Source organism: Pseudorca crassidens, chromosome 18 (genome assembly GCF_039906515.1).
Source record: "Pseudorca crassidens isolate mPseCra1 chromosome 18, mPseCra1.hap1, whole genome shotgun sequence".
Classification (NCBI taxonomy): domain Eukaryota; kingdom Metazoa; phylum Chordata; class Mammalia; order Artiodactyla; family Delphinidae; genus Pseudorca; species Pseudorca crassidens.
This window is the reverse complement of record NC_090313.1, coordinates 33,799,461-33,813,746: the sequence shown is the minus strand read 5'-3', so window position 1 is coordinate 33,813,746 and position 14,286 is coordinate 33,799,461.

Here is a 14,286-nt window from a genome sequence, read left to right as displayed (position 1 = left end):
TTACAAAGGTCCTCATCAGAGAGAAGCAGAAGGGTCAATCAGAGACTGGGATGTGACAGCTGAAGCAGAGGTCAGAGTGATGCAATGCAATGAGCCAAGGAATATGTGAAGCTTCTAGAAGCTGGAAAAGACCTGGGAGGAAATGGATTCTCACCTTGAGCTTTTCCAGGAGGTACAGAGCTCTGCCAACCTATTTTTAGACTTCTGACCTCCAGAATTGTAAAATACTAAATTTGTCTTGCTTTAAACCACTAAGTTTGTGGTAATTCGTTACAATGCCATTAGGAAACGAATGCATTGATGCACATGTATTTCAGTTATCTGTACACAGTGATGCACACTATGACATCATTATCACTCATTTAAGTAATTTTTATCGATTATTATAGTTTTTTTCATCTTTGAACTTTTGTGCTCAGGTAAGTATGTGTAGAATTGGTAGTTATCATGTTGTGAAAGGGCTCAGCAACATGACAGATTTCAAAAAAGGAATCACAGCAGTCTTTAGAAATAGATGGCAAATTGGAAAGCCAGCAGGACACTCCGCATGAATTTAACCGTAAAAAGAAAATGTTATGATCACCTGCAGAAGTCAACATAGTGCAAACAGAGAAGTGGGAAAGGTCTTCACTTGGATAAAGGGTTGTGGGAAGATGCCATGGTGGACAGCTGGCCACGTGCCACTACTTGCAGAGTAGAGAGTCAGAACTGGTTATTGACTTGCCTTTTAGGCAAATCAAAAGGAGGCTGGGGGCTTCCCTGGTGGCGCAGTGGTTGAGAGTCCGCCCGCCGATGCAGGGGACACGGGTTCGTACCCCGCTCCGGGAAGATCCCACATGCCACGGAGCGGCTGGGCCCGTGAGCCATGGCCACTGAGCCTGCGCGTCCGGAGCCTGTGCTCTGCAACGGGAGAGGCCACAACAGTGAGAGGCCCGCGTACCACAAAAAAAAAAGGAAGCTGGGCCAGGAGCTTGGTGGTTGTTTGACACCAGCCTTGTGGCTGCTGACTCATACAAGAGCCATGCTTGGGCAATAAAGTAGTAGAAGCATGGATTTTAAGGCTAGAACTAGAACAAATTGCTGTGCTTCTGTGGGTATTTGCTCAGAGAGTATACAATGAACTTGGAGATAAAGCTTGACTAGGTCAAGAGGGAAGCAGTTTCCCTGGGCTGTGCCAGATCTTTGGAGTGTGTATAATCGGAAGACCTTACTCAGGCTGAATTGGCTGTGCTCTCCCTTGCCTTCGCCGAGGAGTACAGGCTCAGTGAGGTACCTTGGCAGGATGGACTGAGCAAGGGCTTCAGACTTTTAAAGGGGACACACCACACTGGAACTAAAACGCCACGCTCTGGTGGGCATGCATGCTTGAATAAGTAAGTAACCTCACCTCTCTGAACCTCAGAGTCTTCTACCAAATGGGGTTAATAATGCCTACTTTGTAGGATTCTTATGGATATTAAAAGACATAAGGTAAGAACAGTATCTAACACTGGCATGTAGGAGGTTCTCAGTAAATTTGCGTTTCTCTCATTTCTCCCGGGTCTCAGTTAAAGGAGGGCCATGAGCATTTTGAAGCATCAGTGTGGCCTGAGGTTGGCTGTTGTCCACATACCTCTTAGCTTGAGCTTCTCCTGGGCTTTTCAACAGTCTTTATTTGCCTTTCTCCTGCCCTTATCATCATCTTTGTGTATCTAGCATTCTGAAGACCTACTAAAGGTATTCATATCCCCATTCTATTCTCAAATCATTAGGACAGAACCACATTCATCACATTCTTAATTACCCTTCTCCAATTCCTTTTACAAAGGAGAGAAAAGAGATCATATTTATTTGATGTTTGTTTCATGCCAGGTACAGTGTACATATTTTCACACACACGCTAAAATATCATATGTATATGTTACATATGCAATCCATTTAAGTTAAAAAAATGTAATCTGAACATTTATATAGCATTTAAAATGGTAGATAAATATGTTATACTATTATGTGACCTGACCACATAATGTTTTTGGCATTTTCATATAATCTTATTAGCTGCTCCACAGGCAGAAAAGTTAAAAAAATATAATATGGCCAAATCCTTTCTGAAAACTAATTAGAACAACTTGATTATAAAATGGTTTTAGGAAAGGGAATATGTTACTAGAGTGCCAAGATATCAAAGACACAAATTTCAAATAGAACCACATATAACCCACATAATCGTTTCAATATTAGGCTGACATAATTTGGATGTTCATTTATCATGCACATCGTAGGCATGAAAAATTTTTCAACTGCTGTGCAATCTACATATGTTTGCAAGGGGTAACTACAATGATTTTTCAGCTGGCCAGGTGAATCCCATCCCCCATGAGAATGGGGAGGGGGGTGGGCATACAGGAGTCTTCAAATAACTCAGGGCCTCTTCAAATTGCACCCTCTCCCAACCAGATTTCAATAGAGAAGAAATATTTTTCAAGAGAAGAAATATATGCCCTCCTCCAATTGAGAGGTACTCCAGGAATGTTCAGAGCCATTTTTCAAATTGTACCCTACCCCAACGGAAGTGGTTAAATGCCTGCCCTCTGGTGCTGAGAATAATTTCCCCAACGTGAGTCACTGCTTCTGGTGAAGCGTGTTGGCATCTTGCTGGTGTGCTGGTGGGGAAAGCTGGCTGGAATCACTTTGGTAGCCCAGCATTCTTAAAATCTTAAATTGCCCGCAAAATCATTATAAGAGTTGGGGGAAAAATATGTTCCTTTAACATAGATGTAGTCATATGTAACATAACAATTGCCATTACAGACACATCTATTACAAACATATAAATGTAATTGTAAAAGCACTGAGTAGAGGTTAAACGTACACACACACACGGGCATCTAAACGGAGAGTAAAATTCAGTAACATTAGTAATCACAGTGGGCCCTTTCATGCACACTATCTTACGTTAGTTTTATTAGTTTTACTCCACCTTGGCAAGCTAGTATCTTCCTCATTTTTTAGATAAAAAGGATAACTGACTTGCCTAGTTCATACAGCTGTAAGGTGGCAGAGAGACAATACTGCCTCTAGGATTTTGTTTCATTGCTAGGAAGTGCTGGGGAGCTAGACCCCAGTAGAAACCACAGCCATCAGAGTAAGATTTCCTAAGAGGATAAAAAACCACATTATGCGTATGGATGGACGTAGAGATCATCATACTATGTGAAGTAAGTCAGACAGAGAAAAACAAATATCATATGGTATCACTTATATGTGGAATCTAAAAAAAATGATACAAATCAACTTATTTATAAAACAGAAATAGACTCACAGACATAGAAAAGAAACTTATGGTTACCAAAGGGAAAGGGGGGAGGATAAATTAGGAGTTTGGAATTAGCAGATACAAACTACTATATACAAAATAGGTAAACAACAAGGTCCTGTTGTATAGCACAGGGAACTATAGTCAATGTCTTGTATAACGGAAAAGAATATGAAAAAATACATATATATGTATAACTGAATCACTTTGCCATACACCAGAAACTAACACAACATTGTAAATCAACTATACTTCAATTTAAAAAAGGCCACCCTATGTGGACACCTGTGTCAATCTAGCAAGAGATGAATGAAGCAGGATAAGGGGTTAACAGGAGAAAAGACAAACTAGAAAGAATATAATATGAAAATCTCGGCGTGCTGAATCAGGAAACACTCCAGCTCTGGAGTGACTGCTGGGTTTAAAACCCAACCCTGGGGAGAAGGCGGAAGATGGCGGAAGAGTAAGACGCGGAGATCACCTTCCTCCCCACAGATACACCAGAAATACATCTACACGTGGAACAGCTCCTACAGAACACCTACTGAAGGCTGGCAGAAGACCTCAGACCTCCCAAAAGGCAAGAAACTCCCCACATACCTGGGTAGGGCAAAAGAAAAAACAGAGACAAAAGAATAGGGACGGCACCTGCACCAGTGGGAGGGAGCTGTGAAGGAGGAAAAGTTTCCACACACTAGGAAGCCCCTTCGCGGGCGGAGACTGCGGAAGGCGGAGGGGGGAGCTTCGAAGCCGCGGAGGAGTGCACAGCAACGGGTGCGGAGGGCAAAGCGGGGAGATTCCCGCACAGAGGATCGGTGCCGACCGGCACTCACCAGGCCGAGAGGCTTGTCTGCTCACCCGCCGGGGCGGGCGGGGCTGCGAGCTGAGGCTCTGAGGCTCGGGTTTCGGTTTAGGACGGACCGCAGGGAGAGGACTGGGGTTGGCGGCTTGAACATAGCCTGAAGGGGTTAGTGCACCACAGCTAGCCGGGAGGGAGTCTGGGGAAAAGTCTGCCCCTGCCGAAGAGGCAGGAGACTTTTCCTTCCCTCTTTGTTTCCTGGGGTGTGAGGAGAGGGGTTTAAGAACGCTGCTTAAAGGAACTCCAGAGACGGGCGCGAGCCACGGCTAAAAGCGCGAACCCCAGAGACGGGCGCGAGCCGCGGCTGAAAGCGCGGACCCCAGAGGCGGGCGGGAGACGTTAAGGCTGCTGCTGCCGCCACCAAGGGGCCTGTGTGCGAGCACAGGTCACTCTCCACACCCCTCTTCCGCGGAGCCTGTGCAGCCCGCCACTGCCAGGTTCCCGGGATCCAGGGACAACTTCCCCGGGAGAACGCACAGCGCGCCTCAGGCTGGTGCAAAGTCACGCCGGCCTTTGCCACCGCAGGCCCGCCCCGCACTCCGTGCCCCTCCCTCCCCGCAGGCCTGAGTGCGCCCCCGAATCAGCGGCTCTTTTAACCCCGTCCTGTCTGAGCAAAAAACAGACGCCCTCCAGCGACCTACACGCAGAGGCAGGGCCAAATCCAAAGCTGAGCCCTGGGAGCTGTGAGAACAAAGAAGAGAAAGGGAAATCTCTCCCAGCAGCCTCAGAAGCAGCGGATTAAAGCTCCACAATCAACTTGATATACCCTGCATCTGTGGAATACCTGAATAGACAACCAATCATCCCAAATTAAGGAAGTGGACTTTAGGAGCAATATCTATGATTTTTTCCCTTTTCCTCTTTTTGTGAATGTGTATGTGTATGCTTCTGTGTGAGATCTTGTCTGTATAGTCTTGCTTCCACCATTTGTCCTAGGGTTCTATCCGTCCATGTTTTTTTTTTTTTTAATTTTTTTTCTTAATAATTAATTTTAATAACGTTATTATACTTTACCTTTGTTCTTTCTTTCTTTCTTTCTTTCCTTCCTTCCTTCCCTCCTTTAGACAACGAATCATCCCAAATTGAGGAGGTGGTCTCTGACAGCAAGATTTATGATTTTTCCCCATTTACCTCTTTTAGTGAGGGTGTATGTGTATGCTTCTGTGTAAGATTTTGTCAGTATAGCTTTGCTTCCAACATTTGTCCTAAGGTTCTATCCGTCCCTTTTTTTTTTTAAATAAGAATTTTTTAATTCAGTAACTTTATTATACTTTATTTTATTTTTACTGTATCTTCTTTCTTTCTGTCTTTTTCCCTTCTTTCCCTCCTTCCTTCCTTCCTCCCTCCCTCCCTCCCTCCTTTCTTTCCTTCTTGCCTTCTTTCCTCCTTTGCTTCTTTCTTTCTTTCTTCCTTCCTTCCTACCCTCCTTTCCTTCTTTCTTTCCTCATACTTCTACTAATTCCCTCTACTTTTTCTCCCTTTTATCCTGAGCTGTGTGGATGAAAAGCTCTTGGTGCTCCAGCCAGGAGGCAGGGCTGTGCCTCTGAGGTGGGAGAGCCAACTTCGGGACACTGGTCAAAAAGAGACCTCCCAGCTCCACATAATATCAAACGGCGAAAATCTCCCAGAGACCTCCATCTTAACACCAGCACCCAGCTTCACTCAACGACCAGCAAGCCACAGTGCTGGAAAACCTATGCCAAACAACTAGCAAAACAGGAACACAACCCCACCCATTGGCAGAGAGGCTGCCTAAAATCATAATAAGGCCACAGACACCCCAAAACACACCACCAGACGTGAAACTACCCACTAGAGAGACAAGATCCAGCCTCATCCACCAGAACACAGGCACTAGTCCCCTCCACCAGGAAGCCTACACAACCCACTGAACCAACCTTAGCCACTGGAGCCAGACATCAAAAACAGGAGGAACTACGAACCTGCAGCCTGCAAAAAGGAGACCCCAAACACAGTAAGATAACCAAAATGAGAAGACAGAAAAACACACAGCAGATAAAGGAGCAAGATAAAAATGCAGCAGACCTAACAAATGAAGAGGAAATAGGCAGTCTACCTGAAAAAGAATTCAGAATAATGATAGTGAGGTTGATCCGAAATCTTGGAGATAGAATGGACAATAGAGTGGACAAAATGCAAGAATCAGTTAACAAGGACCTAGAAGAACTAAAGATGAAACAAGCAACGATGAACAACACAATAAATGAAATTAAAAGTACTCTAGATGGGATCAATAGCAGAATAACTGAGGCAGAAGAATGGATAAGTGACCTGGAAGATAAAATAGTGGAAGTAACTACTGCAGAGCAGAATAAAGAAAAAAGAATGAAAAGAACTGAGGACAGTCTCAGAGACCTCTGGGACAACATTAAACGCACCAACATTCGAATTATAGGGGTTCCAGAAGAAGAAGAGAAAAAGAAAGGGACTGAGAAAATATTTGAAGAGATTATAGTTGAAAACTTCCCTAATATGGGAAAGGAAATAGTTAATCAAGTCCAGGAAGCACAGAGAGTCCCATACAGGATAAATACAAGGAGAAATATGCCAAGACACATATTAATCAAACTGTCAAAAATTAAATACAAAGAAAGCATATTAAAAGCAGCAAGGGAAAAACAACAAATAACACATAAGGGAATCCCCATAAGGTTAACAGCTGATCTCTCAGCAGAAACCCTACAAGCCAGAAGGGAGTGGCAGGACATACTGAAAGTGATGAAGGAGAAAAACCTGCAGCCAAGACTACTCTACCCAGCAAGGATCTCATTCAGATTTGATGGAGAAATTAAAACCTTTTCAGACAAGCAAAAGCTGAGAGAGTTCAGCACCACCAAACCAGCTTTACAACAAATGCTAAAGGATCTTCTCTAGGCAAGAAACACAAGAGAAGGAAAAGACCTATAATAACGAACCCAAAACAATTTAGAAAATGGGAATAGGAACATACATATCGATAATTACCTTAAATGTAAATGGACTAAATGCTCCCACCAAAAGACACAGATTAGCTGAATGGATACAAAAACAAGACCCTTATATATGCTGTCTACAAGAGACCCACTTCAGACCTAGAGACACATACAGACTGAAAGTAAGGGGATGGAAAAAGATATTCCATGCAAATGGAAACCGAAAGAAAGCTGGAGTAGCAATTCTCATATCAGACAAAATAGACTTTAAAATAAGGACTATTAAAAGAGACAAAGAAGGACACTACATAATGATCAAGGGATCGATCCAAGAAGAAGATATAACAATTGTAAATATTTATGCACCCAACATAGGAGCACCTCAATACATAAGGCAAATACTAACAGCCATGAAAGGGGAAATCGACAGTAACACATTCATAGTAGGGGAATTTAACACCCCACTTTCACCCATGGACAGATCATCCAAAATGAAAATAAATAAGGAAAAACAAGCTTTAAATGATACATTAAACAAGATGGACTTAATTTATATTTATGGGACACTCCATCCAAAAACAACAGAATACACATTTTTCTCAAGTGCTCATGGAACATTCTCCAGGATAGATCATATCTTGGGTCACAAATCAAGCCTTGGTAAATTTAAGAAAATTGAAATTGTATCAAGTATCTTTTCTGACCACAACGCCATGAGACTAGATATCAATTACAGGAAAAGATCTGTAAAAAATACAAACACATGGAGGCTAAACAATACACTACTTAATAATGAAGTGATCACTGAAGAAATCAAAGAGGAAATCAAAAAATACCTAGAAACAAATGACAATGGAGACACAACGACCCAAAACCTGTGGGATGCAGCAAAAGCAGTTCTAAGGGGGAAGTTTATAGCAATACAAGCCCACCTTAAGAAGCAGGAAACATCTCGAATAAACAACCTAACCTTGCACCTCAAGCAATTAGAGAAAGAAGAACAAAAAAACCCCAAAGCTAGCAGAAGGAAAGAAATCATAAAAATCAGATCAGAAATAAATGAAAAAGAAATGAAGGAAACAATAGCAAAGATCAATAAAACTAAAAGCTGGTTCTTTGAGAAGATAAACAAAATAGATAAACCACTAGCCAGACTCATCAAGAAAAAAAGGGAGAAGACTCAAATCAATAGAATTAGAAATGAAAAAGGAGAGGTAACAACTGACACTGCAGAAATAAAAGAGATCATGAGAGATTACTACAAGCAACTCTATGCCAATAAAATGGACAATCTGGAAGAAATGGACAAATTCTTAGAAACGCACAACCTGCCAAGATGAATCAGGAAGAAATAGAAAATATGAACAGACCCATCACAAGCACTGAAATTGAAACTGTGATTAAAAATCTTCCAACAAACAAAAGCCCAGGACCAGATGGCTTCACAGGCGAATTCTATCAAACATTTAGAGAAGAGCTAACACCTATCCTTATCAAACTCTTCCAAAATATAGCAGAGGGAGGAACACTCCCAAACTCCTTCTACGAGGCCACCATCACCTTGATACCAAAACCAGACAAGGATGTCACAAAGAAAGAAAACTACAGGCCAATATCTCTGATGAACATAGATGCAAAAATCCTCAACAAAATACTAGCAAACAGAATCCAACAGCACATTAAAAGGATCATACACCATGATCAAGTGGGGTTTATTCCAGGAATGCAAAGATTCTTCAATATACGCAAATCTGTCAATATGATAAACCATATTAACAAACTGAAGGAGAAAAACTATATGATCATCTCAATAGATGCAGAGAAAGCTTTTGACAAAATTCAACACCCATTTATGATAAAAACCCTGCAGAGAGTAGGCATAGAGGGAACTTTCCTCAACATAATAAAGGCCATATATGACAAGCCCACAGCAAACATCATCCTCAATGGTGAAAAACTGAAAGCATTTCCACTAAGATCAGGAACAAGACAAGGTTGCCCACTCTCACCACTCTTATTCAACATAGTTTTGGAAGTTTTAGCCACAGCAATCAGAGAAGAAAAGGAAATAAAAGGAATCCAAATCGGAAAAGAAGAAGTAAAGCTGTCACTGTTTGCAGGTGACATGATCCTATACATAGAGAACCCTAAAGATGCTACCAGAAAACTACTAGAGCTAATCAATGAATTTGGTAAAGTGGCAGGATACAAAATTAATGCACAGAAATCTCTGGCATTCCTATATACTAATGATGAATAATCTGAAAGTGAAATCAAGAAAACACTCCCATTTACTATTGCAACAAAAAGAATAAAATATCTAGGAATAAACCTACCTAAGGAGACAAAAGACCTGTATGCAGAAAATTATAAGACACTGATGAAAGAAATTAGAGATGATACAAATAGATGGAGAGATATACCATGTTCTTGGATTGGAAGAATCAACATTGTGAAAATGACTCTACTACCCAAAGCAATCTATAGATTCAATGCAATCCCTATCAAACTACCACTGGCATTTTTCACAGAACTAGAACAAAAAATTTTGCAATTTGTATGGAAACACAAAAGACCCCGAATAGCCAAAGCAATCTTGAGAACAAAAGAAGGAACTGGAGGAATCAGCCTCCCTGACTTCAGACTATACTACAAAGCTACAGTTATCAAGACAGTATGGTACTGGCACAAAAACAGAAAGATAGATCAATGGAACAGGATAGAAAGCCCAGAGATAAACCCATGCACATATGGACACCTTATCTTTGATAAAGGTGGCAGTAATGTACAGTGGAGAAAGGACAGCCTCTTCAATAAGTGGTGCTGGGAAAACTGGACAGGTACATGTAAAAGTATGAGATTAGATCACTCCCTAACACCATACACAAAAATAAGCTCAAAATGGATTAAAGACCTAAATGTAAGGCCAGAAACTATCAAACTCTTAGAGGAAAACATAGGCAGAACACTCTATGACATAAATAACAGCAAGATCCTTTTTGACCCACCTCCTAGAGTAATGGAAATAAAAACAAAAATAAACAAATGGGACCTAATGAAACTTCAAAGCTTTTGCACAGCAAAGGAAACCATAAACAAGACCAAAAGTCAACCCTCAGAATGGGAGAAAATATTTGCAAATGAAGCAACCGACAAAGGATTAATCTCCAAAATTTACAAGCAGCTCATGCAGCTCAATATCAAGAAAACAAACAACCCAATCCAAAAATGGGCAGAAGACCTAAATAGACATTTCTCCAAAGAAGATATACAGACTGCCAACAAACACATGAAAGAATGCTCAACATCATTAATCATTAGAGAAATGCAAATCAAAACTACAATGAGATATCATCTCACACCAGTCAGAATGGCCATCATCAAAAAATCTAGAAACAATAAATGCTGGAGAGGGTGTGGAGAAAAGGGAACCCTCTTACACTGCTGGTGGGAATGTGAATTGGTTCAGCCACTATGGAGAACAATATGGAGGTTCCTTAAAAAACTACAAATAGAACTACCATATGACCCAGCAATCCCACTACTGGGCATATACCCTGAGAAAACCGAAATTCAAAAAGAGTCATGTACCAAAATGTTCATTGCAGCTCTATTTACAATAGCCCGGAGATGGAAACAACCTAAGTGCCCATCTTCGGATGAATGGATAAAGAAGATGTGGCACATATATACAATGGAATATTCCTCAGCCATAAAAAGAAACGAAATTGAGCTATTTGTAATGAGGTGGATAGACCTAGAGTCTGTCATACAGAGTGAAGTAAGTCAGAAAGAAAAAGACAAATACCGTATGCTAACACATATATATGGAATTTAAGGGAAAAAAAATGTCATGAAGAACCTAGGGGTAAGGCAGGAATAAAGACGCAGACCTCCTAGAGAACGGACTTGAGGTTATGGGGAGGGGGAAGGGTGAGCTGTGACAGGGCGAGAGAGAGTCATGGACATATACACACTAACAAACGTAGTAAGGTAGATAGCTAGTGGGAAGCAGCTGCATGGCACAGGGATATTGGCTCGGTGCTTTGTGACAGCCTGGAGGGGTGGGATAGGGAGGGTGGGAGGGAGGGAGACGCAAGAGGGACGAGATATGGGAACATATGTATATGTATAACTGATTCACTTTGTTATAAAGCAGAAACTAACACACCATTGTAAAGCAATTGTACCCCAATAAAGATGTTAAAAAAAAAAAAAACCCAACCCTTTGGCAACCTTGGTTAACTCATACTCTCTAGGACTTCCCTGTTGTGTACAGAACTAGGATAATAAAGCACCCACATCAGAGAACCAAGGACTTTGGTGTCTGGAACAGACTAACTACTTAATAAATAATATTTCTTGTCACTGTCACATCAGCAGGGAGCAGACTGACCTGTGTCTCATGCACAGACAGGCCTCCAGTCCCTTGAGTAAAGATGGGTGGGTAGCATTTTGGGACAAGGTCTAGGAATAAGTCAAAGACTCAATTACTCAAACAGGCTGTGACGAGTTTGACTTGATGCTGAGTCAGTTGAAGAACAAAATTCAGGCTGCATTCCTGTGAAGGTAAGTGTTCCCATGACCCGGGGGTGAACCTTACCTGTTTAGAGGGTCAAGTAGTCCCAAATGGGGGCAGAAACTGCAAAAGTGCAGGGTTTGGAAGGGGGAGGTTAGGTCATCAAAAGTATAAAGCTCTGGGATATTTCTCTCAAAGGATTTTGGAAAATAAGCTAACTGAAAATTTTACTAACCTATATAATTGGACCAAATCTCAGTCCTTTATAGTGTCAGAGAAACAGTACTGTGTTTCTTCTCTGGGCCATATTTTCCAAGTAAATAAAAATGGGTACTTGTGGCAAAAAACAACACTTCTATTCAACCTAGGTGAATCATCCTGCCATCTGGGTGGTGGTGTTTACAGCAAAGGCACTGTCACCCTCAGGGTCTGCACTGAACAGGAGCTCTCACTGGCACATGGTGGGGGGGGCGCATGGAGGGCATATGAGGAGAGTAGGTCATGGGGTTCTCTAGACATGCAGGCACTGTGTCAATAACCATAGCCTTCTCCCTGCATGTTTGTCTCATTGGTTCTAAGCTATTTTTATCTTTCCATATTTATTCAGGTTTCTCATGCTCTCTATCACGTTATTTGTGTTTGTGCCTATCTTCTCGCACTGGAGTATAGCATCACGAGCACGGGGGCTTTGTTGTTCTGTTCATTTATGCTAACTTCCAGTAGGAGAATGCCTGGCATGGACCAGGGTCTCGGTAAATGAGTGTGGCCAGGCTGATTGGCCAAATGGTTGAATCGTAACTGCCGCTGTGAGGATGGCTTTTGCCCAGAGTTTTGCTCTGACCTCTTTTTAAAAAAATTTTTTGAATTAATTTTAGCTTACATAAAAGTTGTAAAAGTAGTACAAAGGCAAATATGATATCACTTATATGTGGAATCTAAAAAAAGTGATGTAAATGAAATTATTTACAGAACAGAAGTAGACTCACAGACATAGAAAAGAAAATTATGGTTACCAAAGAGAATAATGGGGTGGGGGAGATAAATTAGGAGTTTGGGATTAAAACATATACACACTATTATAAATAAAATATGTAAACAACAAAGGCCTACTGCATAGCACAAGGAGCTATACTCAATGTCTTTAATAACCTATAATGGAAAACGATCTTTATAGCTGAGTCACTTTACTGTACACTTGAAACTAACACAACATTGTAAGTTAACTATACTTCAATAAAAAAGAAAAAAATTAACAAAAATAAAATATCATCTGATTAAAAAAATAGTACAAAGAATTACTGCAGATCCTTCACCCATATTCCCCAAACATTAACATTTACCTTGTTTGCCTTGATCATTCTCTGTATGTGTGTGTATGTCTGTCTTTCTGTTTCTGTTTCTCCTGTGTACACACATACACACACAAACTGGCACATATACATGCACATATGTATTAGTTTTAGAAACACTTTAAATTGCAGACATAATGCCCCTTAGGCCTAAATATTTTAGTGTGTATTTCCTAAAATCAAGAATATAACCGCAGGACAATTATCAAAATCATGACTTCTAATTTATCAACATTATTCAAATGTCACCAGTTGTCCTGCTAATGAACTATGCATTTACTTTTTCATTTCCCGGGCCCAGGATCAAATGCAAGATCATATATTACATATAGTTGTCATGCTTCTTTAGTGTCTTTTGATCTGGAACAGTCTATCAGAAATTCTTTATCATTCTTAAAGTGTGCTGTTATTTTGTAGAGTGTCCCTCTATTTGAGTTTTTCTGATGTATAGTCATGATTGGACTCAGATTATGCATTTTTGGCAAGAATATCTTATAAGCAAAACTGTGTCCTGCTCATCTCATTATACAATAGGGCACATTATGTTTTTTTGTTTTCTTGCTTGTGATGTTAATACTGATTCCTTGATTAAAGTGGTATTTACCAGGCTTCATCACTAAATTTTTCCTCTTTGTTTCTTTGTAATGAGTAAGTAGCTTGAGGGGAGATACTCTGGGATTCTCTAAATATCCTATTTCTCATAATATTCTCACTCATTTTTTGGTGGATTCTATGTATGTCCATCCTCTGTGAAAGTATTAACAGAGAGATGGTTTCTAGATACCTGGATTTAGTGATCTAAGAATCAATTGTCCCTTGACTCACCATTCACGTAAACTTAGTTCAACTTGCCCTCTCACCTTGCCCACCCTCTTTATGTAATGGGTGAAAAAACTAAATAAAGTACAGTTTAGAATAAAATTACATGTACAAGGGTGAAATTTTTCCAGAATATTATTCATAAAAAAAGAATAATATCCATGAAACCAGATAATTGAGTCTAACAGATATAAAAAATTTTGTTTGGACAAAAAAATATTGCTTTTATTCCTGAGTAATTAAATACAATTCTACATTTGAGTAATGATTTTGGAGACAAAGGTGTAGAAGAGAGGTGAATCAATCAAAAAGTTTTAAGGTAGATTTTCAAACATTCCTTTTTCTTACTGTTGCCCTGATAGAGCAGTCTAAGAAGGAAACTGTCATTTTCACAACTGTTTTGGCATAAGAGAAAACACAGGCCCGTGGGCTGTTTGATGGGAGACCATTTACTAGTCAAATATTGAAAGATGTGAAAAAAATCACTGTTGCAAGTAAAAACCTAGAGTTCT